The sequence below is a fragment of the Moschus berezovskii genome, chromosome 6 (genome assembly GCF_049115385.1).
Source record: "Moschus berezovskii isolate FMDL1 chromosome 6, NW_MosBer_1.0, whole genome shotgun sequence".
Taxonomy (NCBI): domain Eukaryota; kingdom Metazoa; phylum Chordata; class Mammalia; order Artiodactyla; family Moschidae; genus Moschus; species Moschus berezovskii.
This window is the reverse complement of record NC_142465.1, coordinates 34,794,113-34,820,626: the sequence shown is the minus strand read 5'-3', so window position 1 is coordinate 34,820,626 and position 26,514 is coordinate 34,794,113. Positions and strand designations below refer to the sequence as shown.

Genomic DNA, 26,514 nt, shown 5'->3' with positions numbered 1-26,514 from the left:
TTTATAAGCATTTCAGTATGCTGTTGTGTTATATTACCACAGTAGCATTTTCACACCTAACACAGTTAACAAGGATGCCTTAATATTATCTAATACTATGTTTTTCTTCCAGATTTTCTGTTTGCAGCTGGCCTGTTTGAATCAAGATCCAGACAAGGTCCACACACTGCATGTAGTTGAAGCCTCTTGGAAAGTAAAACAGTTGCCCTTCTTTGATCCTTCACATTGAAATATTTTTTAAATTAAATAATTTTTTGACCACACCTTGTAGTTTGCAGGATCTTAGTCTCCCCACCAGGAATTGAACCTGGGCCCCATGCAGTGGAAGTGTGGAGTCTTAACCATTGGCCCACCAGGGAATTCCCCCTCCCGGCTCTTTAAAGAGATTGAATTAGCTGTCTTGTCTCACCTAAATTTTTGCATTGTCTTGGATCTTGCTTCTTCCTACTTCTTCCCATTCTATCTTCTACCCTGCCGTCAGAGCCATCTTTCAAGACTGCATGTTACTCCCCTGTTTGAAACTCTTCAAAGGTTCCCATGAGCTGCCACAATATAAACTTCTTCATTTGTCATATACTGTTTTCACTGATCTCTACCTAAATTTCCAGTTTAGTGCGATGCTTCTTCATACTAAGCAGACCAAAAAAACCCCCGCCCCCTCCCCCCCCACCACCAAGCTCCAGACTCACCGTCTATCTGAATGTCATGTACTTGCCGCACTTCCACCTGGAAAATAACCTTCATTTCCCAAAGCTCAGCTCAAGTATCACCTCTTCTATGACATTTTTCTGATTCCTTAAACCCCAACAGGGCAAATTGACCATCTCCCCCTTCCATCCTGGTTCCCACCATGCTCCACTGCACCTAAGCAATTTACACTTCTGGTTCTTTCTAAAGCTCCTGGAGGCTGGGTCCTGCTCATTGTAGTAGTCTTATCAGCTTTCAGGGGATTAGCAAAACATGGGCTTTTATTAAAAGGTTGTAAGTGAATGAATGATAAATGAAGGGATTTACATTCCAACCTACAAACACTAGATTTGTTCCAAGAAGAAATTCCTGACAGTCTCTACTGCGCACAGTTCTTGAGGCTGCAGGCACAGCCAGGCTTAGGTCAAAGACAGGCCCACTCTTATTTGAGAGCAGGGCCCCAGACCTCAGCCTATTGAGTGTCATCCTGGGCCACTGTGAGAGGTATGTGGCATCGGGTGACTCAGGTTCTATTACAGGACCATTGGATTGCTTCTTAGTAAAGGGAAGCATTTCTGAAAACAGTTCTTGGGTGAGGGGAATTCCTTCCTTGGAGAAAAAAAGTTGCTTTCCTGGCCAATAGAGCTTATTATCCAGCATGGTCTAAACTAGGAAAAGGCATGTTAGTGACAAAGCTGATTAGCAAGCTACTGTTCAGCACCATGTGTTTAAAGCTGTGAACTGTCATAACACTACGCCCGTAGCCTCCTCCTTTCAGGCTGTTTTTCAGTCTTCCAAACAAAGATACTAGACTAGACAATCTCTTAGATTCTTTCCAGTCCTAAAATTTTACTATTTAATTCTTATATAACACCAGTGTGACATGGTATAATAAAGGTTCAAGAATCATCGATGGCATTTTACAGATAGAGAAACTGAAGGCAGGGGGCGAGGGATTTGCTTCAGAAGCATGGACGCAGTACCAGGGCCTGAATCCTTCTAGAGCTCTGTTTTATGAAGCAATGAGTATTTGCTGCTCCTGGGTAGAACTGCAGTGTCTTTCCCTTTAGTAAGCTGGTCTGTTTTCCCCCCAGGCCTGCAGGAGAAAGAAAAAGAAAAGAGTATTAATATAAAAGATATAAATTAAATATTAGGGTACACTTATTCCACTCACACAGCCTATGAGGGTTTGAATCTCACAGTATTGAAAGTAAGAAAAGTCAGTGGTGCTGAGACTGCCAGGGGCCAAGTAAGAAGGAGGCTGGAGGAGAAGGAGAACAGATTTGAGTGGCTGGGGATGCCTTTCTGTGTCTGTGGACTGGAAATGGGGGTGGGGAGCTGATTCCAAGGGCATAAAGACAAGGTTGGCCTCATCTCTTCCTCTCTGTTCTTGGCAATAGCCAGTCTAGCTAGAAAGAGCAATCTGTCAAGTCTAATTAGAGTAGAAGAAAGTGAACAATGAGCGCCCACCTCTAAAATGACAGCCCAGTTTAATGGTGTGGAGGAGCTTGGGAGGGAGGCGTGCTTTGTCTGCTTGGAACCGGTTCCTTTAAATATGAATCCCTTCTGAACTCAAACTGCAAAACAACTTAAACTGGATTCTTACTTACTTCACTAGAAATCTTCAGGTCCCTGCGCCTTTTAACACAGGCACATCCAACAAAAGCAGATGAGAACCTGGCTCTGTTTCAAAGGTGAGGCTGTAATTGAAAATAGATCATGCGGCGTGGACATGGTGCTGTTGTGTGCAGGCAACTGGTATTTGTTAATGTGTTCATGTTTCTCTTTTATGTTTAATTATACTGGTGATAGTATTTCTCTTATTATTTTTTCAATCCTTGTTATTATAAGGTTTATAATTGGCTACTCAAATTTCAGAACAGCCTGAAATTTTAGTAGGACCACAAATAAGCACATTTTAAGATGCAAAAAAAAAAAGTAATGCATTTTTGGCTTATACTTTAAATGACCTCTCTGGATATTGTAGTTTTTCTATCAAAAGTAGGTTTTATAAGAAAAGATTATATTTTATAGATGGAATCAAACAGATATATTCCTTAAAATAAATACATGAATACAGGTTATTTAAGCTTAAAATCTACACATGTGCATAACAGTAGCTTCAAGTAATGGAGGCCTATTATTAGCAAATGTTATCTGAAGATTAATGGTTTGTTAATTTAACTCTGCTTCATTGTGGGGCATTCAGACATCTAAAGGTACATAAAATAATCATTGTCTGAAGTGGAGGAGAGAGAATGGGAAGAAAAGAAGCACAAACACATTTATAAACGTCAGTCTGCATGATTTTGCTGTTCTTTCCTGAGCATTATTTCATTTACTCCTCAAAGCACCCTCTGAAGTATGTTACTATTATCTTGATAGATAAGGAAACTAGGGCCCTGAGAAATTAGCCCAAGGTTACAGAGAAATGCAGAGTCAGGCCTTGTACCCAGTTGTCTGGCTCCAAGCCTAGTGTACTTCACAGCCCTGTAGTTTTGGTAGAGTCAGGAAACAATACATTTAAAACACCATACAATCGATAATGATAATGCCAGCACAAGGAATCTCTTCTAATCTGTTGGTCTCTTATGGACGTGAATGAGGCAGTGGATTTTAGTTTGTGTATTTGTATCATTTACTTTTTGTTGCTAACTTTTCATTTTCTAACAGCATCACTTGTTTCTTTTCTTTTTTCTTTTCTCTTACATACACATTATTTGAATAAATTATTTAATAAAAAGATAACAAAGAAGTCTGCCAATACTATGCACCTCAGCCTGGACCCAGTCCTCTCTCCGGATAAACCTATTATCAATTTGAGGTGTAACCAATTGTTTTCTGTGTGTGTTTGCATAGATGTGTGTATATGCATATTATACTGTTTCGCATCTAAAACATAAATGGTACCATTGTTGTACTTTTTATTCTGGAGCTTGCTCTCCTCTCTTTTTAAATTTACTGTGTCTTGTGGAGATCTTTTCTTAGCCACATATTTAAATCTAATTCATTCTTTTTGTTACATCACATAGCATTTCCTTTTACTGTTTCCTCTCTACCTTGCCTCAGCTTTTGAAATGGCTTATTCCTTAGTGAGTCAACATTTAATTGTATCTGCATTTATGGGACAAGTAGAGACAAGCATAGGCTTTATGGCTCACTGGAGTGTTAGGAAGAGAGGAAGGAACTCGTACCAACACTCTCAGCTGAGGTGAGAGGCTTAGGGCAAGGACGGTGTTTTCAGATTTGTTGCCTCTCAGCTAAGACGTTTAGCATTTACTTTTTAAAAAATCAGCCCGTTCTCCAGAGATGTATTCCTTACATAAGAGACAGCAGTAACAAACTTGACAGCGCTGTGGGGATTGGATGGGATAATACACAGGACAGACCATCAGGCCACACAGACTGAGCTGCGCACGGTATGAACTGTATTCACTTACTTTCTTCCCTCGCTCCCTCCCACTTTAGATATTATGTTGTGAGGCAACCCCTCAAAGAAGGTAGTCAATGGAACTAGAAGTGTCGTTATTAGATACTCTGGAGCAGGAATGCACCTTGGAGACGGATCTCTCTCTGGATTCAAGTCCCTGAGGTGACTCTCTATTAGTTGTGTGACTTGAATAATATCTTATCATATGTAAAATAACGATAGTAATAATAATCAGCTGAGCCTGTAGGGGTCGGGGTGAGGTTTAAATGAGATAATTTGTGTGAAGTGTTTACACAGTTTCTGGTCTAGCAAAGTCAGCTGCTACGGTCATTATCAGAGAAGCTGCGATAGCCCCACTTTCACTTTCTGTCCACAAAGCATCACTATACACTTTCTTCAGATGTGACAAAAAGGCAGGCCTAACCTCAGGCTTAAAGCACAGCCTATCTATCTATCTATATATATATATATATTTTAAAAGATAGAATTCCCTGAGCACCCACTGCCTAATACCTGCTGGACACACTGTGCAAAACATAAAGGAAGTGCAAGCAAGACATGGCTCTTGCCCCCAAAGTGCTTATTAGTTGTTAAATTGAAATGCCTTAATGTGTGAGGTTAACACTGGAAAGAACTTTGAACCTGTCAGATGAAAGGCATTCTGTACTATACTCTCTGGGTGACAGGTAATAACCTAAACACAGGGTAGTATTATGACTATACATGCCCAGTGCTATTTTATTTTTCTGTTAATTACAAAGGTATACATAATTCTTTAACACCTGCTCATTCGTTTCTTGTCTAGCTTCAGAATCATTTTAGAAGCCTGCCTGTAGAACTTGAGCCATCAAATCACGTACTTACACTGGGCTGGTTCCCTGGCTGGAGGTTGTTCTCACTTCCTTTTTAACTTGCTGGGAAGAACGAGGTTCCCCAGGAGCTGGCAGAGAGCTGCTCTCCACAGGGCCCAAGGATTGAATACAAAGGTGCAGATATTCTGTTACTCTGGACAAAATACCTGATATTTAGTGAGCACATAAAATCCCCCAAAGTTGGAATTGTCTTAAAGAGCCTGAGGATGCCACTTGAAGAGAACAAAGTTACTTTATTTTGGGGAGGAAATGAACCTACAGCGTTTCCAAAATATTAGCCTAGTCCTCAGCCCATTAAGCTTCCTCTGACCAACAGAGCCCATTTTCTGTTGTGTGGGCAAACCCATTCAAGCAGGCCCAAACAGAAATTCCAACTGGATATAAAAGGCCACCTCAGCTGTCAAGCACAGAAACCATGTGTAGCTTTGGTTTAAGAATCAGTCCAGGGAGCAGATGCTCTGAGTGCCTGGGGTGTGGCAGGCCTATTCCTGATACAAGAACAAGCATCCTTTCTCTTAATTCCACACGTAAGTCAGGGACAGACAATACCTTATGTTTTTATCTTTAAAGGAGCTATATTAAATCATTCTTATGAGAAAAAAATCACTTGTAGTATAAAAAAGTGTGACTTCTCTGAGAGCCCTTATTTCCTAGCAGACAAAGGAATATGCTCATTAAATCATACCTCTGTGAGCAAGAGATTCTTAAGAATAGAGTGCATGACATCTATTATTAGGTTAAGAAGGATTCAAAGCACTGTCTGTATTACCCCTTTCTGAACATGACCTTTTTATTATATTTTTATTTGATAAGCAGAGACATCTTTTTAAAATTTTTGCCTAGAAACCCAGAATAAAACTTACAGTGTGTTAGAATTGTAATGAGTTTGCCCCTGCACTTCACAGTCAGAGTTCAGGGCTCTGAAAAATATGCTGTCCAAATTTTTATTGGGAATTAACTTTTTTTGCCTTCCTTTGAGAGATGAAAGCAGCTGGTTATGAGACTTAAGAGAGAGCCTATTTTCCAAGGAAGAACAAAGAGAAAGCAGGCACCCCTCCCCCTCGGAAAAGCCACTTGGCTTTGTCTGAGCCGACTCCCTCTGAGGACTGTGGCAGGAGAGGCTCAGAGCTGTGTCCCTGCCGATTAGTTTAATAACACATGGTTCAGCAGTCCTGGGGATGTGGGGAGGTGTGTGCTTGCCTGCACAGTATTAATGTTATCAGCTGCCCTGTTCCTGTGTCCTCTCCCCGAAGGACACTTTTGTAACAGTAACACTGAGGGAGACATCTCCTTTACTCCTGCTTCTCTGCCGATAAACAAATGTCAGGCATGTCTTGGATCCTGTCCCTGACTCAGTCAAGTTACCATACATCCATTTCTCTTCTTTGTGCTCCAGACACTGTGCTCTCAGTGTTCATTTGGTTGGGTCCAGATTGTGAAGGCTACAGTAGTCATAAACAAGACTTGGGGGCCCAACTTTCCTTCTGGACCCTCATGAAGCTTCTCTTCCAGTCAGGTTTCTAATTTCTGGCGCTACTGCTCAAAAGAGAGGGCCTGCTTTCAAGCAGAGCCTATAATGAATGGCTACACCTATGCCCTGATGGGAGATGGAAATTTTCATGTCAAGAGAACAGCGACCTGATAAACAGCGTGACTAATCTAAATGAAATTGTCCACCTATGGGTCTTCACTCCCTTAAAGGAAGACAAAGCAGGATTCACAACTCTGAGGCTTAATGCACTGAATCTCTGCAAGTAGAAGGGAGGAGAAGGTTATTAGCACATCATTTGGGCAACGTGAAGGACAGGGCTCTGTAGGGGAAAGCATCAGCTTACTGAAGGGCAACCTAAAACTCTATACAGCTTAAAGGAGAGAGGCTGCGCTTTGGCATCATCTTGCAGGTTAACAGTTCCCAGCAATCGCGCTGGGTCAGGAGCAGAAACGCAACAGTCATCTTCTTTCCGCGGGCTTCAGCCATAGGGGGAGAAAGGTGGTACCACACTTCTCTCCCAGTGGATGACGATGACGTATTCTAGGCCGATGACTGCGGAGGCTCCTGTCAAATGAGTGAGAAGAAAAAGGAAGTGGGGAGAGGAGGAGGGACTCTAGAAATGAAACTGCAACAACCCTGGAATAAAAATGAGGGGCCATAATGAGAAATGATAAGCCAATCACCTTGAAATTCAACCTTCTGCCTGTTTTTTTCCAACTTGCTTCTGATCAACCTCTTTTATTATTTTGCAAATTAAGCAGGATGGGATAAACGAAAGAGAGCCCCTATAGGGTTCTATTTTTCACTCTCCTTATGGGTTGCTTTAAGTAACAATTATACCATAATAATCAAATCCACCATTTTTAACTTTAGGAAGCGTTAACAACAGTGAAGGTCTTTGAAACACTGTATTCCCAAACCACAAGAGAAGATTTCTCTTCTGTACAGAAAGACTTATCTGGTTGTGCCCATTACTTTCCGTTTTATTGGGGAAGGGGCATAACGTGCAGCATCTTGACTGTAAATGTCAGTGGGGAGTAACTGTCCAGGGAGCCACGCCGCAGCCTCTGGCAAGATCCGAGCCTTTCCTCTTTCGACCAGCAGGCGGAGCTGTTTCCCACGGCCAGCGCCCCGCCCGCCTCTAAGGTCACTTCCGCTGCGGCCCAGCGAGGCTCTGCCCTGCCACGCCTTGTTGGTCCTTTTGAGGCTGCCTTTCTTCACCGAGCACACCCTGCTAGCGTTGCTGAACCCCTGTGCTCTTGTGACAGTTTATGCTACTTGACAACTTCCTTCCTGAATCATTTGTGAGAGTGGAAATTTTGAGAAAACAAAACAACCCTCCCCAACCCCGTATTTGGGATTGCGTCATCGCTGATTTTTTTTTAAACATCTCAGATGCATTTCAGTTTAAGTCAAATAAAAAAATCTTCTGACTCAACAAAGAAGGCAATATATGTTGAAACTTAGAATGCTTTAAAAACCAAATTCCCCTTCCTGTTTATTCCAGACGCTTCTCCCGGTTTAGAGAGCGGGTCGCGAAAATTCAGCTGCGGCGCCATCTGCTGGAGCTGCAAGGAGCTTGCCGGGGAAGGAGGAGCCGGGTTGCAGGTGAACGTCCGGCCCTTTGCCCGGAGAAGGCTCTGACACCAAGGTAACATTCAAATGCAGTCCGCTTGTCTAAAAAGAGACCAAATTGACCCTGCAAGAAAATGGCCTCAGTTTTGAGGAGCCCTCCGGCCTAAATGAACTGACATATGGTATATGGGTGTTAGGAAAACCTGGGGCTTCAGGAGGAGAGAAGGCTTAATTCATTTCATTACCCAGCCCCGAGCCCTGCAGTGCTCTCAGGGGCAACGCTGAAAACTAAAACCGTATTTTCCATCAGTGCACATGAGGAGGTATAAGACGCAGAAGTCACAGTGTATTTGTTCTGTTGAATGGAACTGATTTTGCTGAATGGGAGGAATTTTAAAGGATGAAGAGGGTGACAGAAATTAAATTAATCTGGGAGTGGGGATGTGTTGGAATGTGGCCTTGGCCATGGTTTGATACAAGGTCACTAAGACCCACTACCAATTTCCAAACTCTTAAGTCAGTTCTGATTTACTTGATGATTTTTCTATTTAGGAGACTGCAGGCTCTTTCCACACCAGGATCTAAACCTATTTGCAAACACATTTATATACATACTCCAAAACAAACCTCAATTTACCATTGCTGGGAACTTTGTTAAAGGCCACAATCAGAAAACTGGGGAACTGGAAGAAAGCAAGATATAGAGCAGAAAAACAGTTGGGCCCACCCATCTGGAAAAATATGGTGTCACTGATAGTAAACATTTGTAATAGGAAAATGTTATCAAACATAGTCCTCACCCTTCAGAGCTTGATAATAACATTCTAACAAAAATGAGTTTTTGTTTTCTGGGATGAGCTCATAATGGGTTTCCTCAAAAAGATGAACCTGTTGGAACCTGACTAGTGATGCAGTTCTTGGGGTCCATGTCATGTGACTTTTGTATACAGTCAGTGTTTTATAGAGACATCCTTTGATGCTTGTATATCTAAGCCCTCATGTATGAGACCTACCTGATTCTACTGCCATAGTGAATAGTGTCACAGAGAAAATGTTAACCCTCCAAATGGATGCTGGAAGAAAATAAACTAGGAAATCAGGATGAGAAATAAAATGACAATCCACTGTGATGATGTAAGAAAGGACTGTGTCAGAGAAGATTCAGTATATTTTCTGTTTTGAATGAGCAAAGAGTTATTGGGTGTCAAATTGTCACCAGTAGAGGAATTATTTAATGGCTGATGCTGCATCTGTTAGACCTCGCTTCTACTGTGGTATTTGTTGAGGAGAGCCTTTCATAGAAACAAACAACTTATAGCACATCAGTAGAGTGAGTGGTGACAGGCCGTGGAATTGAGCATCTCTTGGTGAAGGTACTTTCGTGGTCTCTGGCTTGAAACAGTGCAGGAGGGGAGCAGAGGTGCAGCGCTGAGACCCAGACAGTTTAAGCCCTCACCGTCTCTTCCTTTTGCATGGCACAAAGCAGCCCCTAGAAACTGAATTTTTCTCTTCTTTGGTCTTTCTTCTTTCATTAACTTGTTTGTTTAGAGGGTGCCTGCACCCTCAGATGGAGAAGGAAATGGCAACCCACTCCAGTGTTCTTGCCTGGAGAATCCCAAGGACGGGGGAGCCTGGTGGGCTGCCGTCTCTGGGGTCGCACAGAGTCGGACACGACTGAAGCGACTTAGCAGCAGCAGCAGTAGCAGCACCCTCAGAACAGAGCCATATATACAAACTACTCTGGCCTTCCTCACAGATGTCTCAAGAGTATTCATTGGGCACTATTTCTGGTGAACCCAATATAAAAAGTCTACCCATTCCCCCAGCAGTTGAGCTTGGGATTCAAATATTTTGTGTTTGGCAAAAAATAAAAAAACACACAAGGGAAATTTTTTCCAGAGATGACCTCGCCCTTGACTTTCAGCCTGTTCTAAATTGGGCTTTTGAGAGAAATGCGATCCTTCTGTCAGAGGAGATTGGGTGTGTTCAGGGTGGTATGGCCATAGACTGATCCTTCTTTCAAAAAGACATGAAACAGATTGAGCTTAGTAGAAGTTTCTGTCTGGACCTTAGGGTTAGGTAAGTGTGTCTCTCATGATGAAAATCCTGACTTCACAGAGGACTTGCCTTAACAATGTCAATTCAACTCTGCTCTTCTCTCAGCACCAGTCAGTCTTTTTCTCCTCCCTCCCTGCAAAATGTCAGGCTAACTCCTGCTCATCAGTGAGTCTTGTCCTTCTGGCTACTTCCTCCAAGATTTCCTTGACTTCCCCGGGTGAAGGGAGGGTGACCCTGCTGAGTTCCCTTCACCTTGTGGTTCCCCATCATAGCTCTGTCATAGCATATCGTCATTGCTTATCTGTCTCCCGTAACAGACTCTTAAATCCTGTGAAGACAGGGTTAAGGCTATTATTATGTTTACTTTGCATCCTCAATGCCTAATTAGTGCTTCAGATCAAGCAGATAATTAGATAGGAATTCAGCATACAGAGATGACAAGGAAGGGTATTTCTGATGGAGGGACTAACGTGAAAACACCCAGGTATAGACTTGGAAGAATGGCCTGCAGCCTGAGTGTGGTTTGGCCAAAGCCTGAAGCCCTTGGCTCCATTTTTAAATTAAAGGCAGAGGCTAAGAGATTAGGTGGGAAAGAGTCTGAGGTGGTTACGAATATTTTAAGGCAGTGTTCATCAGAAGTTGAAATAGTTGCGAATGATGACTTTTCTGGTGTATTGTCTATCAGATAAGTACTGTACGGGTATTTTCATCAGCAAGGTGGAGTCACAGAGCTAGCCCATGTCCCTTATGAAAAATAGCACTACGTTGGCAAAACCGGTGATCAAACAAGGCAGTTAAGTAGGCTTATTTTCTATTAGGAAAAGTTAGCCTCCATTTAAAAAAATTTTTTTGGTAATTGTTTATTTTTGGCTGTGCTGGGTCTTTGCTGCTGTGAGGGCTTTCTCTAGCTGTAGCGAGCGGAGGCTACTCTCTAGTTGTGGAGCACTGGCTTCTCATTTCAGTGGCTTCTCTTGTTGCTGAGCACAGGCTCTAGGGTGTGTGGGCTTCAATATTTGCAGCACGTGGGCTCAGTAGTTGGGCTCCTGGGCTCTGGAGCACAGGCTCAGGAGTTGTGGTCACAGGCTTAGTTGCTCTTTGGCATATGGAATCTGCCTGGATCAGGGATCGAACCAGTGTCTCTTGCACTGGCGAATAGATTCTTACCACTGAGCCAGTTGGGAAGCCCCTAGCTCTGTTTTTAAATTAAGAACACTATATTACTTTAAGGTCTTCTAGCACCTCACGTGTGACTTCTAATTCTAAGACAGTCACTGTCCAGGGCACAGAGGGTTGCTGGGAATCTGTTCAGGGGATGAAATAAGGCGCTGCCCTTTTTGGCATTTCTTACCGGGATCTCAAGAGACTCTGCCTCGGGCATAGTACATTCTCAAATCATCCCTTCCTTTGGTAACAAATCAGAGTTCAGGGTGGCTGAGTGGTGCCTTTCTCTTCTGAAGGGTCAGAACAGTTGGAAAGAAGAGGCTGGAAAAGAGAAGTCAGCTCCATGTCAGCCGTGCCCCAACAGATCACTTCCAGGAGAGGACACATTTGGTAGCTCAGAATCTGGAAATGGAGCCTCTTATACCATCTATGCTGTGTACCCTAAGGGTACCTAGATCCCAGCTTGAAGGCTGTGTTTCTGTTTTCATTGTTGTTGTTTTAATTATTTTTTTGGCTATGCTGGGTGCTAGGTCTTAGTCGCAGCATGTGGGATCTTCCTTGAAGCATGCCCCATCTTTAATTGCAGCGGGTGGGTGGGCTCTCAATTCCCTTACCGGGAATAGATGGAAGCTGGGTCCCCTGCATTGACAGCATAGGCTGTTAACCACTGGACCACCAGGGAAGTCCCTGAAGACTATGGTTTTAAAAAAAACCCTGGATTTTATCCTACAGAACAGTGGTCTTCAGAGTGGAGTGTATGAAAGGTACAGAAAGGAAATATTACAAATTCTCCTTGTTAAATGTCATCCTCTTAAACTCTCTATATTGGTAGATGTTTATGATTTATATAAAATAGAAGTATAATAGTGTATAACTAATATAAAAATAAATTACGCGTGTGTGTGTGTATCAGGATGTGCAGACATTAGTCCAGTGATAGGCACATGCAGTTTAAAGAAGCCTGTGGACTGCTTTCCGGGACAGTGAAGAGTCACCGAAGGTTTCCAGGTGAGGGAGTGAAAATGAGCGCCATTGCTGCCTACGTCTGAGAACGAGGAGCAGTGCCCGGCGTCCAGGGAGACACGTGGAGGTACTCCTCTGTCAGAGCTAGCAGCCTGGCTGACAGGTGCAAAAGCAAGTAACAATAGTGAGTGCTCAGCTAAGCAAGGGGAGGACAAAAAGGAATCAGTTTAAAAGAACGTGGAGGGTCTTTGCTGGCTCTGTGGTAGAGTCCACCTGCTAATGTGGGAGACACGGGTTCGACCCCTGACTCGGGAAGATGCCACTGCCTCGGAGCAGCTAAGCCTGTGTGTTGCAACTACTGAGCCCAGCACCCGAGAGCCCATGCTCTGCAGCTCGAGCGGCCACCACATAAGGAAACCTGAGCACCGCCACTAGAGTAGCCCCTGCTCTCCCCAACTAGAGAAAAGCCCTCACAGCAACAAAGACCCAGCATGGCCCAAAGTGATCAATACATAATTTTTAAAAAACAAAAGAATGAGGAAAGAGTGATTGTTTTTTATTGTTTTTAAACATGTATTTCCTACAGAAAGAGCTCAATTTTCAGTAAAGCCCTAAGATGGTGATAGTCTTGCCTTGCTATTTTCATTTCAAATTCCAAGCGTTCTGTTTAGTCGTTCCTTTTTCTGTCTTTAACCACCAAATTGATGTTTTATTTCTGATTGGGGGGACCATGCTCTTCTGTTCTTAGAAAGTGAAAAAAAGTGAAAGTTAGTTGCACAGTCATGTCCAACTCTTTGTGATCCCATGGAGTGTAACCTGCCACGCTCCTCTGTCCATGGGATTCTTCAGGCAAGAATACTGGAGTGGGTTGCCATTTCCTTCTCTAGGGGATGTTCCCGATCAGGGATCAAACCCTGATCTCCTGCATTGCAGGCAGATTCTTTGCCAACTGAGCCACTAGGGAAGCCTTGCCACGCTATTGTCATTTCAAATTCTAAGCATTCTATTTAGTCTTTCCTGTTTCTCCATCTTGAACCACCAAATTTATGTTTTATTTCTGATTGGGGCAGGGATCATGCTCTTCTGTTCTTAGAAGAAATACCTAAAAGCTGAATGTTTGTGATTAAGAAGGGTTTATCTATTTTTGTGTTGGTCTTTCAGAAGATATCAACATAAAGGTTAAAATGTCCAGGGAAAAAGGAAGTTAGGGGAGTAATTTCAGTAGCTTCTCCATATTTAGAAATTCTACTGTGATCAGAAGTTCCCAGAGAGAGAGGTATTTTTAAAAGTGTCCAAAGAACATCATAATAAGGCATAATGATACCTTACCAGTTGTGTATAATAGATGTACTCCCAAAGGATTTTCATGGTATTATCCGTGCATTCTCACCAGTTATGTCTCTGTTGGGTGTGAGGGTGATAAAAGAGGTCCAAAAGAGTCCCAGGCTCCATCTGAATGGAAGCATAGCCTTCCTGAAAAGCAGAAACACTGTTGGAAGAGAATCCTGAAACGTTCATCAAGATGCTGCCTCCCATCCCTCCCTACTCACAGTAACACCATAGGTATTTTTTTTTAATGATATTGATTTTATTGCATCATTTTACTGATTAGAATGCCAGATATAGTGGATATAAGTATGAAAAGAATCAAATTCTTACAAATAATACTTTGCTGCTACAGTATTGAATAATTAGTGGAGGTTGCAATTATAGGAAAGCTTTAAATAACATTCTCATAATGGATTTAACACAATGAACCAACCAGGGCCTAAGGTTTAAAGTTCTGCAAAGAGGAGTCTGGGACAGTGTGAAAACTCAGAAAGTTCATCCTTCAACCACGTGCTTCATTTAACCGTAAATCCAGCAACAGAAACGTTCACAAAACTTGCAGCGACCCCTGATGTGAGATCTTTTAAGAAACAGGCAAAATAATAATATAGAAACCTGGGTTAGTTTCCCAGGTAGATTCATTCCATCCCACCCCTGGCTAGTCCTGTCCTTCCTACCCGAGAGCTCTGTACCTGAAGTGCATTATTATCTATCCATAGGTGTTGTTTTAGCCATTTAACAGAAGAAAAAAGCAAGACTTGGGCAAGATAAGTACACTTCCCAAGTACACAATTGCCGAGTGGCAGACTCAGAATTCAGCTGATGTCTGTTTTACTCAAAGCCTGTTTGACTGCCCGGGAGGCACCTGATAATTTTTGATGGAGAGTCTCAGTAGTGTGGTGGAGTGGAAGACAGATAACACAGGGTTTAGTCACTCATTATTCAAATATTTATTGAGGGGGTGGGACTTCTAGGTGTGGTAGAGTGAGGAGGTGGGCAAATCAACTCTCCCAAAAAGCAACTACAAAGCTGGAAAAAAACTGATGAGGACAGCCATTTTAGCACCTTGAAAATCGACCAAAGGTGTAGAATAATCTGAGAAGTGTTTGTGTTTGAACAATTGCTGAAATGTAGTAATAACGGTGGGAATCTGTGACACGCTTGCTTGAAGATGCTCCCATTTTCCAGCCCTGCTGCCAGCCTAGTCACCATGGAGATTTTGCCAGGGGCAGGGATACTGTGAGGACTGGCAGCTTTGCTGCCAGAGTCAGAGGGCTCACTTAGGGAGCAGGAGAGGACCAATGGTTCTACTAACCCAAGATTGTGGTTGTGGTTGGGGGAAGAGTATTGAGAATAGAGGGTCTAAGATAGCCACATACTCCTGGCTGACCGTGAGGATTTGTACATGGAGGAGCTATGAAAGGGCCCAATGGAAAGTAAAAGGAAAAACTAAAAGTAAAAGTAAAAACTCAAATAGGATTGAAAACAGCCTGAACTTTAAATGTGCTCCCCTGCCCACACACCCATTACCAGAGGACAGAAGCCAATTTCTGTCCGAACACTAGCTAACCATTAGGCTACTTAGACACAGGGATGACCCCTAGGAAGCCAGACTTAAAAAGTAAAAACGAGAAAATAAACTGAGCAGAGGCTATATCAGTAGCCATACCCTTCAAAGGAGACAGATTTAATCGATTTAACTAAAGCAACTTACTAAACACACAAACACAGAAGATAGCCTGGAGGGAGAAAAATTGGAATACAGAGTTGCTACAGCACAGTATTTAAAAATCTAGCTTTCAAATAAAATACACAAAGATAGGAAAGTACGACCCATTCTGAGGAAAAGCAAAAAACTCTCTCTGAATGTCCCCAGAATTTGGATTTAGCAGGCAAAGATATCAAAGCAATTATGTTCAAATAACTAGAAGAAATTGTGTTTAAAGAATCTTAAGAAAGTAGGACAGTAATATTAATAAATGAAGATACTCAATAAGAAAACACATTATTTAAAAAATTTTTAATGATTAAAAATGTAGAAATAAGCAATACTTGAAAAATTCACTAGAAGGGCTGAAAAGCAGATTCAAGATAGCAGAGAAAAAAGAAGCGGTGAATTTGAAGAGAGAGCAACAGAAATTATTTACTGAAGAACAGGAAGAATGAGAATGGAACAAAAGTGAACGGAGTCTCAGAGACTTGTGGGACAACAGACCAACATACGTGTAATGGAAGAGGAAAGAAAAATTTGAGAAAATAATGTCTGAAAACTTGGCAAATTTGATTGAAAACATTAATCTACACATGCATGTAGCTCAACCAACCCAACTAAGATAACTGCAGAGATCCACACCTAAACACAGCATGCAAACTGTTAAACAACAAAAAATCTTTAAGGCATCAAAAGAAACCCACCATCATGTACAATGGAACATCAGTGTAATTACTAATTTCTCATCTGAAAAAATGAAGGCTGGAAGGCAGTAGAATGGAATATTCAAAGTGTGAAAGACAAAACTGTCTACCAAGAATTTTAAATCCGGCAAAGCTTCCTTCAAAAATGAAAGAAATTAAGAAATACCCAGATAAACAATTTTGAGGAACCTGCCCTCAAGAAATGCTGAAAGGAGTTCTTCAGGCTGACAGGAAAGAATATTAGATGGTATTAACTCAAATCCAAAGGAAGAAATGAATAAATAAAAATTTTTAAAAAGAAGAAGAGAACTGGAAATGGGTTCATATAAAGGATTATATAGTGCTATAGCTCTGCACTCAATACTTTATAATATACTATAAGGGAAAAGAATCTGAAAAAGAATATGTATGTATATTTCTGAATCAGTTTTGCTGTCCACCTGAAACTAACTCAACATTGCAAAAGACAATGTAAATATATATTTCTTGTTTCTTCACAAAACTTCTTTTAGAAATATGAAATTGTATGAAGCAATAATTATAACACTATATTGATGAATTATAATGTGAAATAATATAATACCTAATAATATATTGGGTAGTATAGATATAACTACCCATATTCTATAGTATATGATAAATCATATTGTGTTAATATGAAGATATATTTGAGATATTAATATTTATTATAGCACAATAGAAAGTGTGGGTAGAGTTATACTGGACCAAAGTTTCTATATTTTCCTGAAATTAAGTTAGGATTAATTTGCAATAGATAGTAGTGAGTTAAGATGTACTTTATAATCTGTATAGTAACCATTAAGAAAATAATTTTAAAATATATAGTAAACCTACATAAGACTTAAATGGCACACTAAAAATATTTGTTTAATACAAAAAGTGGCACTGGTTCAGAGTGGCTATAGTGGAGATAATGAAAAGTGGAAATGCAGTAGATGTATTTCAAGGTAGAGCTGATGGGATTTGCTGACATACCGCTGGGAGTGATAGTAAAAGACGAGTCAGTGATGACTCCGAAGTTTTGGGCCCAGGTGACAGGAAGAATGACACTGCAATTAATTGAGATGGGAAAAGGAGGAGCATGTTTAGGCAGAAAGATTAAGAATTTAGATTTAAGAATCTATTAGATATCTAAGCAGAGAATTCCAACAGGCAGTTGGATATATGGGTGTGCAATTCTGGAAAGCATTCTAAGCTGGCGATTCACGTATCTATTGGTATACCTTTCAGTTCAGTCACTCAGTCGTGTCCAACTCTTTGCAACCCCATGAACTGCAGCATGCCCGGCTTCCCTGTCCATCACCAACTCCTAGAGCTTGCTCAGACTCATATCCATCAAGTCGGTGATGCCATCTAACCATCTCAGCCTCTGTCGTCCCCTTCATCTCCTGCTTTCAATCTTTCCCAGCATCAGGGTCTTTTCCAATGAGTCAGTTCTTTGCATCAGTTGGCAGAAGTATTGGAGTTTCAGCTTCAGCATCAGTCTTTCCAGTGAATATTCAGGACTGATTTCCTTCAGGATTGACTGGCTTGATCTCTTTGCAGTCCAGCGGACTCTCAAGAGTCTTCTCCAACAGCACAATTCAAAAGCACCAATTCTTCAGCACTCAGCTTTCTTTATAGTCCAACTCTCATATCCATAAATGACTACTGGAAAAACCATAGCTTTGACTAGATGGGCCTTTGTTGGCAAAATAATGTCTCTGCTTTTCAACATGCTGTCTAGGTTGGTCATAGCTTTTCTTCCAAGGAGCAAGCATCTTTAATTTCATGGCTGCAATCACCATCTGCAGTGATTTTATCACAGACAAAAAATAAAGTCTGTCACTGTTTCCATTGTTTCCCCATCTATTTGCCATGAAGCAATGGGACCAGATGCCATGAGCTTAGTTTCTTGAATGCTGAGTTTTAAGCCAGCTTTTTCAGTCTCATTCTCATCAAGAGCTCTTCAGTTCCTTTTTACTTTCTGCCATAAGAGTGGCGTCACCTGTGTATCTTAGGTTATTGATCAGTTCAGTTCAGTCGCTCAGTTGTGTCCGACTCTTTGCGACCCCATGAATCACAGCACGCCAGGCCTCCCTGTCCATCACCAACTCCCGGAGTTCACTCAAACCCATATCCATCGAGTCGGTGATGCCATCCAGCCATCTCATTCTCTGTCATCCCCATCTCCTCCTGCCCCCAATCCTTCCCAGCATGAGAGTCTTTTCCAGTGAGTCAACTCGTCGCATGAGGTGGCCAAAGTATTGGAGTTTCAGCTTCAGCATCAGTCCTTCCAATGAACACCCAGGATTGATCTCTTTAGAATGGACTGGTTGGATCTCCTTGCAGTCCAAAGGACTCTCAAGAGTCTTCTCCAGCACCACAGTTCAAAAGCATCAGTTCTTCGGCGATCAGCTTTCTTCACAGTCCAACTCTCACATCCATACATGACCACAGGAAAAACCATAGCCTTGGTTGGCAAAGTAATGTCTCTGCTCTTTAATATGCTATCTAGGTTGATCATAACTTTCCTTCCAAGGAGCAAGCGTCTTTTAATTTCATGGCTGCAGTCAGCATCCGCAGTGATTTTGGAGCCCCAAAAAATAAAGTCTGACACTGTTTCCACTGTTTCCCCATCTATTTCCCATGAAGTGATGGGACCAGATGCCATGATCTTTGTTTTCTGAATGTTGAGCTTCAAGCCAACCTTTTCACTCTCCTCTTTCACTTTCATCAAGAGGCCTTTGAGTTCCTCTTCACTTTCTGCCATAAGGGTGGTGTCATCTGCATATCTGAGGTTATTGATATTTCTCCCGGCAATCTTGATTCCAGCTTGTGCTTCTTCCAGCCCAGCGTTCCTCATGATGTACTCTGCATATAAGTTAAATAAGCAAGGTGACAATATACAGCCTTGACGTACTCCTTTTCCTATTTGGAACCAGTCTGTTGTTCCATGTACAGTTCTGACTGTTGCTTCCTGACCTGCATACAGGTTTCTCAAGAGGCAGGTCAGGTGGTTTGGTATTCCCATCTCTTTCAGAATGTTCCACAGTTTATTGTGATCCGCACAGTCAAAGGCTTTGGCATGGTCAATGAAACAGAAATATATGTTTTTCTGGAACTCTCTTGCTTTCTCCATGATCCAGTGGATGTTGGCAATTTGATCTCTGGTTCCTCTGCCTTTTCTAAAACCTGCTTGAACATCTGGAAGTTCATGGTTCACATATTGCTGAAGCCTGGCTTGGAGAATTTTGAGCATGACTTTACTAGCGTGTGAGATGAGTGCAATTGTGCGGTAGTTTGAGCATTCTTTGGCATTCCTTTTCTTTGGGGTTGGAATGAAGACTGATCTTTTCCAGTCCTGTCATTGATATTTCTCTCAGCAATCTTGATTCCAGCTTGTGCTTCATCCAACCTGGCATTTCGCATGATGTACTCTGCATATAAGTTAAATAAACAGGGTAACAACATACAGCCTTGACGTACTCCTTTCCCAATTTGGAACCAGTCTGTTGTTCCTTGTCCAGTTATAACTATTGCTTCTTGACCTGCATACAGATTTATCAAGAGGCAGGTAAGGTGGTCTGGTATTCCAATCTCTTGAAGAATTTTCCACAATTTGTTGATCCACACAGTCAAAGGCTTTGGCATAGTCAATAAAACAGAAGTAGATGTTTTTCTGGAACTCTTGCTTTTTTGGTGATCCAACGGATGTTGGCAATTTGATCTTTGGTTCCTCTACCTTTTCTAAATCCAGCTTGAACATCTGGAAGTTTTCAGTTCACATACTGTTGAAGCCTGGCTTGGAAAATTTTGAGCATTACTTTGTTAGTGTGTGAGATAAGTCCAATTGTGCAGTAGTTTGAACATTCTTTGGCATTGCCCTTCTTTGGGATTGGAATGAAAACTGACCTTTCCCTGTCCTGTGGCCACTGCTGAATTTTCCAAATTTGCTGGCATATTGAGTGCAGCACTTTCACAGCATCATCTTTTAAGATTTGAAGTACCTCCACTGGAATTCCATCACCTGCACTAGCTTTGCTTGTAGTGATGCTTCCTAAGGCCTACTTGACTTTGTATTCCAGGATGTCTGGGTCTAAGGTGAGTGATCACACCATCATGGTTATCTGGGTCAGATCTTGTTTGTATAATTTTTCTGTGTATTCTTGCCACCTCTTAATATCTTCTCTTCTGTTAGGTCCATACCATTTCTGTCCTTTATTGTGCCCATCTTTGCATGAAATGTTCCCTTGGTATCTCTAATTTTCTTGAGGAGATCTCTAGTCTTTCCCATTCTGTTGTTTTCTTCTAATTCTTTGCATTGATCACTGAGTAAGGCTTTCTTATATCTCCTTGCTATTCTTTGGAACTCTGCATTCAGGTGGGTATAGCTTCCTTTTCTCCTTTGCCTTTCACTTCTCTTCTTTTTTGTAAGCTCTTTGTAAGGCCTCCTCAGACAACCATTTTGCCTTTTTGGGTTTCCTTTTCTTGGGGATGGTCTTGATCGCTGCCTCCTGTACAATGTTATGAACTTCCCTCAAATCAACAGACTGGATGAGTAAGGAGTCACTGTACATAGAAATGAAAGGAGACCTTGAACCCTTGACATTAGGAGTTTAGGAGGGACTTTCTTGATGATCCAGTGGTTAAGACTCCACACTTCCACTGCAGGGGGCACAGGTTTGCTACCTTGTCACGGTACTAAGGTTCCACATGCCACATGGTACAGCTAATAATAATAATAAATCGTTGGAAGAGTTTAGGAGACCAAGAAGGAAACAACAATGGCAACTGAGAAATTACAGCCAGGAAGAAAGCCAGAAAAAAAACCTAATGAAGAAAGTGTTAAGTGAAGTGCTTCACAGTGTCAGATGATGCTGATATTTTAAGTAAAATAACTGGGAACTGACCATTAGATTTGGTAAACTGGGGTCATGGGTGACCTTTGGAGAAGTGGTGAGGGTTAAAGGCTGATTCCTGGGTTCAAGGAATAAGGGGCAGCAACTGGAGGTATTGGTGGTACATAATTCTTTGCTATGATGATAAGGAGAGAAATGGGATAATAGCTACAGGCAGAAGCGAACTCGAAAGAGGTTTGCTTTGGAGATGGAGGAGCAGGTCTTAATGCTAAAAGAAAACATAGACTAGAGGTGGGAAATTGATGCAGAAGACAGAAAAGAGAAGCACTAGAGTAAAATCCTTGAGTGGGCAAAAGCGGATGGGATATAATGTTGTTGTTCAGTTGCTAAGTTGTGTCTGACTCTTTGTGACCCTGTGGACTGCAGCACACCAGGCTCCCCTGTCCTTCACTGTCTCCCAGAATTTGCTCAAATTTATATCCATTGAGTTGCTGATGTTATCTAACCATTTCATTCTCTGCCACCCTCTTATCCTTTTGTCTTCTGTCTTTCCCAGCATCAGGGTCTTTTCTACTGAGTTGGCTCGTCACATCAGGTAGCCAAAGTACTAGAGCTTCAGCTTCAGCATCAGTCCTTCCAATAAATATTCAGCGTAAATTTCCTTTAGGATTGACTGACTTGATTTCCTTCCTGTCCAAGGGATTCAAGAGTCTTCTCCAGCGCCATAATTCAAAAGCATCAGTTCTTCAGCGCTCATCTTTCTTTATAGTCCAACTCTCACATCCATACACGACTACTGGAAAAACCATAGCTTTGACGATACGGACTTTTGTCGGCAAATTGATATCTTTGCTTTTTAATATGCTGTCTAGGTTGGTCATAACTTTTCTTCTAAGGAGCAAGCATCTTTTAATTTCATGGCTGCATTCACCGTCTGTAGTGATTTTGGAGCCCAAGAAAATAAAATCTGTCACTGCTTCCACTTTTTCCCCATCTGTTTGCATTTAGTAATGGGACTGGATGCCATGATCTTAGTTTTTTGAATGCTGAGTTTCAAGCCAGTTTTTTCACTCTCCTCTTTCACTTTCATCAAGAGAGCTCTTAGTTTCTCTTTGCTTTCTGCCATTAGAGTGGTGGTATCTGCATATCTGAGGTTGTTGATATTTCTCCTGGCAATCTTGGTTCTAGCTGTGATTCATCCAGCCCAGCATTTAGCACGATGTATTCTGCATATAAGTTAAATAAGCAGGGTGACAGTATACAGCCTTGACGTTACTCCTTTCCCAATTTGGAACCAGTCAGTTGTTCCATGTTCAGTTCTAACTGTTGCTTCTTGACCTGCATACAGGTTTCTCAGGAGACAAGTAAGGTGCTCTGTTATTCCCATCTCTTTAAGAATTTTCCATAGTTAGTTGTGATCCACACAGTCAAAAGCTTTAGTGTAATCAATGAGGCAGAAATAAGTGTTTTTCTGGAATTCCCTTGCTTTCTTTATGATTCAACGAATGTTGGCAATTTGATCTCTGTTTTGTCTACCTTTTCTAAACCCAGCTTGTTCATCTGGAAGTTCTTGGTTCACCTGCCGCTGAAGTCCAGCTTGAAGAATTTTGAACATTACCAGTCCATTCTAGAGGAGATCAATCCAGGGTGTTCATTGGAAGGACTGATGCTAAAACTGAAACTCCAATACTTTGGCCACCTCATGCGACGAGTTGACTCACTGGAAAAGACTCTGATGCTGGGAAAGGTTGGGGGCGGGAGGAGAAGGGGATGACAGAGAATGAGATGGCTGGATGGCATCACCAACTCGATGGACATGAGTTTGAGTGAACTCCGGGAGTTGGTGATGGACAGGGAGGCCTGGCGTGCTGTGATTCATGGGGTCGCAGAGAGTCGGACACGACTGAGCGACTGAACTGAACTGAACTTGCTAGCGTGTGAGATGAGCACAATTGTGCAGTGCAGTTTGAGCATTCTTTGGCATTGCTTTTCCTTGGGATTGGAATGAGGACTGACCTTTTCCCGTCCTGTGGCCTCTGCTGAGTTTTCCAAATTTGCTGGCATATTGAGTGCAGCACTTGAATAGCATCGTCTTTTAGGATTTGAAATAGCTCGCTTTATTTGTAGCAGTGCTTCCCAAGGCCTACTTGATTTCACACTCTAGGATGTCTGGGTCTAGGCACAGACCCAGATCACACCATCGTGGTTATCCGGTTCATTAGGACCTTTATTGTTTAGTTCTTCTCTGAATTCTTGCCACCACTTCTTAGTCTGTTCTGCTTCTTTTAGGTCTTTACCATTTCTTCCTTTATCGTGCCCATTCTTTCATTAAATGTTCCCTTGATCTCTCCAGTTTTCCTGAAGTGATCTCTAGTCTTTCCCATTCTATTGTTTTCCTCTACATCTTTTCATTGTTCAAGTAAAAAGGCCTTCTTATCTCTCCTTGCTATTCTCTGGTACTCTGAATTCAGTTGGGTATATCTTTGCCTTTCATATACAAGTGGAAATATTGACCATGAATAAGAGCATGGACAGTGTATTGTCAGAAGCTAGAAGACAAACAGGAGTGCGTGGGATAATCACAAATAGGTAAATGGTTAAGAAGAATTATCCCAAATTTTGACATCGTGCTAATAGGATTCAGTTCAGTTGAGTTCAGTTCAGTTCAGTCGCTCAGTCGTGTCCGACTCTTTGCGACCCCATGAATCACAGCACGCCAGGCCTCCCTGTCCATCACCAACTCCCGGAGTTCACTCAAACTCATGTCCATCGAGTCGGTGATGCCATCCAGTCATCTCATTCTCTGTCGTCCCCGTCTCCTCCTGCCCCTCACCCCTCCCAGCATCAGAGTCTTTTCCAGTGAGTCAGCTCGTCGCATGAGGTGACCAAAGTATTGGAGTTTCAGCTTTAGCATCAATCTTTGCAATGAACACCCAGGATTGATCTCCTTTAGAATGGACTGGTTGGATCTCCTTGCAGTCCAAAGGACTCTCAAGAGTCTTCTCCAGCACCACAGTTCAAAAGCATCAATTCTTCGGCGATCAGCTTTCTTCACAGTCCAACTCTCACATCCATACATGACCACTGGAAAAACCATAGCCTAGACTAGATGGACCTTGGTTGGCATTACCAGGTATCTTTTTAGTGAAGAGCTGGGCTCTGTCCAGCAGGCCCTCTGGGGATTGTCTCATTTTCTAAGGGCAGCCACCTCTGCTTGACTTTCTAGTTATTACTGATTAGGATTGTTTTTTTTTAGATTTTTTTAAAGGTATATTCATTTATTTTTGGCTGAGCTAGGTCTTTGTTGCAGTGCACGGGCTTTCTCTAGTTGCAGTGAGCGGGGGCTACTCTTTGTTCTGTGCAGACTTCTCACTGGGATGGCTTCACTTGTTTCGGAGCACAGACTCTAAGCGGGTTGGCTTCAGTAGTTGTGGCGCATGGGCTTGGTTGCCCTGCAGCATGTGGGATCTTCTTGTATCAGGAATCAAACTCGTGTCCCCTGTATTGGCAGGAGGATTCTTATCCACTGGACTACCAGGGAAGTCCTGATTAGGATATTTAACAATCCTGTTTCTTATAGAAAACTTATAGTGTTCATCCGAGAGAAATACAAATGGTTTTTGCCCTATGGAAAAGATAGCCTCACAGGTTATGGTTTTTTTGTTTTCTCTTGAAGGGCATTAGTCTGTTTTGTTTCTTCCTAGCCGTCTTATTCTAATATTTTTAAGGTACCTTTCCTGATGAAATATAACAACTCCTGTTTCTTAAATGCTCTTTGCACCAACTTTATCATTTTACTGGTTCCTTAGTCAGTAAATCTTGAGTACATGTTTAATTCTATATTTATATGTTATGATTTTAACTTTTTAATATATATATTTTTTATTTGGCTGTGCCAGGTCTTAGTTGCAGCATGCAGGATCTAGTTTCCCCACTAGGGACTGAACCCAAGCCCCATGCACTGGGAGCTTGGAGTCTTAGCCACTGGACTACTAGGAAGTCCCATGATTTTAACTTTTTGAAAATTACGTTTTAGAAAGGAAAGCATAATATTGGGAGCTTGTGGACAGCCTCTTCTGATAGCTTCTCTTTTCCCAGTGAATAAAGATGCAAAGTTATGAACTGAGAGTGAGAATGGGAAAAACTTTGGAGGGTTTGAGGATCCTGAAGAAGACGTTTAAAAAAAATGTTTAGGAGAATGGGAAAGTGAAGGGACTTAGGGAAATGCAATATTACTGCTAAGCAACTGAAGGCCCCCTGGAGGATAGTGATCGTGAATTTTAAGTGGATCTGTCAGGCTGCTTTAGCCATGCCTGTAGGCATGGGGTAGGTAGAGATTTAATTAGGTTTGAAGTTTTGCTAAGTGAGCACAACAGAGAAAATGGAAGTAGGAAGTTGCAGGTGTAAGCAGGAGTGTAAGATTGTAGTGATGGACTGTGCAAGGAGAGGTGTGAGGACGCAGAGGGTGAAGGACAGTGAGATGGTGGCGAGATTGGCGCCTCTCAGTCTCCTTAAGGGAAAGGATTGTTGGCTTTCTCTTACTGGAAAGGTGGAGATGGTAATTGCATGGTGGGATGCTTAAAATGGAAAAATTGACCCCACTGGGGCCAGTGGGGTGGGGATACTTATTAAAGCTAAGACATAAATGGGCAGATGGAAAAACCCACAAATTTGAATAAAAGAGAAGAGATATAGTAACTCAAACAGGAAATGACACTATGGTGGTTTAGGAGTAATTTGTGTAAACAAAGAGAATTAAGGGTCAGGCAAAGGGGTTAATTAATAAAGCAAGTTCCCAGAGGCTGTCAGCAGGAATATAAAGCAGGGCCCAAGTGGGTGGGATTATTATTAATAAAATTGGAGGGGACCCTAGTGAGAAAAGAGGGAGGATAATATAAGGAACAAGAAAGACAAAAACAGTTTGTGGAGGATGGGATGAAAGCTATTGGAGCTCAGATTGAATCCTTTAGTCCTGTAGTGACATTAGGAATCTAGGTTATCTGCTGGAACTGAGCAGGTAAATGAAGACTAGGAGCTTGAAGGATACAGAAGCAATTGGGAGCACCTCTTTCCCTGGGAAAGGAGTAAAAGATGGATGAGTCATACAGCAGTGAGGGGCGAAGACTGAGAGAAGTTCAAGTCTTTGAGGAGGTGAAGATTAGCTTAACTTCCTGTGTCTCTCTGTAAACCTGGAAAGCACAATGGGCTACTTCTATGGGTTAATTTATATGATGTAACAGGTTACAAAATTGATCACATAGAAACAATGGTACTTTAAATCATTCTTGAGCTCCAAATACAGACCCCCTTAGTTACTAAACCTACTTGTTTGTTCTGATGATGTCCAGAACACTCTACTGGAAGGCCAAAAGCAATCTAGCTTCAGCCTCTTATAAAAATAAATAAATAAACAAGTAACCCCAACCCCCACCTCCTCTGGTATTTCCTATTATGATTGCCAACCTAGGCTCCAGAGATAGGAAATTCAGAGCCTTTTCCTATCCCTCACTCTCCAATCCAATTAGACACTAATTTCTACAAAATCTACATTGTAAACACCTCTCAAGAAGGAAATGGCAACCCACTCCAGTGTTCTTGCCTGGAGAATCCCGGGGACGGGGGAGCCTGGTGGGCTTCCATCTATGGGGTCGCAGAGAGTCGGACACTACT

The 26,514-nt window shown here is 42.0% G+C and overlaps 1 protein-coding gene and 1 long non-coding RNA gene across 4 annotated transcripts in view; one reads left to right on the top strand and one right to left on the bottom strand.

Annotated features, from left to right (window-relative positions):
* LOC129536762 (tubulin alpha-1C chain-like) overlaps window positions 1-26,514 on the top strand; it is a 90,813-nt gene that overhangs the window by 35,888 nt on the left and 28,411 nt on the right. For 2 of the 3 annotated variants that reach the window (XM_088836939.1, XM_055395854.2), the window contains exon 2: window positions 7,989-8,132. The gene's annotated coding sequence lies outside the window, so the exon portion shown is untranslated. Of the gene's footprint in view, window positions 1-7,761; window positions 8,133-26,514 lie in introns of those variants that run through there. The other variant, XM_055395855.2, reaches the window with a different exon arrangement.
* Window positions 1,645-26,514, bottom strand: part of LOC129536763 (uncharacterized) — a 44,764-nt gene continuing 19,894 nt past the window's right edge. The window contains exons 2-3 of the long non-coding RNA XR_008681867.2: window positions 13,568-13,711; window positions 1,645-1,783 (exon numbers count right to left, since the gene is read on the bottom strand). This is a non-coding gene — a long non-coding RNA (uncharacterized LOC129536763). The remainder of the gene's footprint in view (window positions 1,784-13,567; window positions 13,712-26,514) is intronic.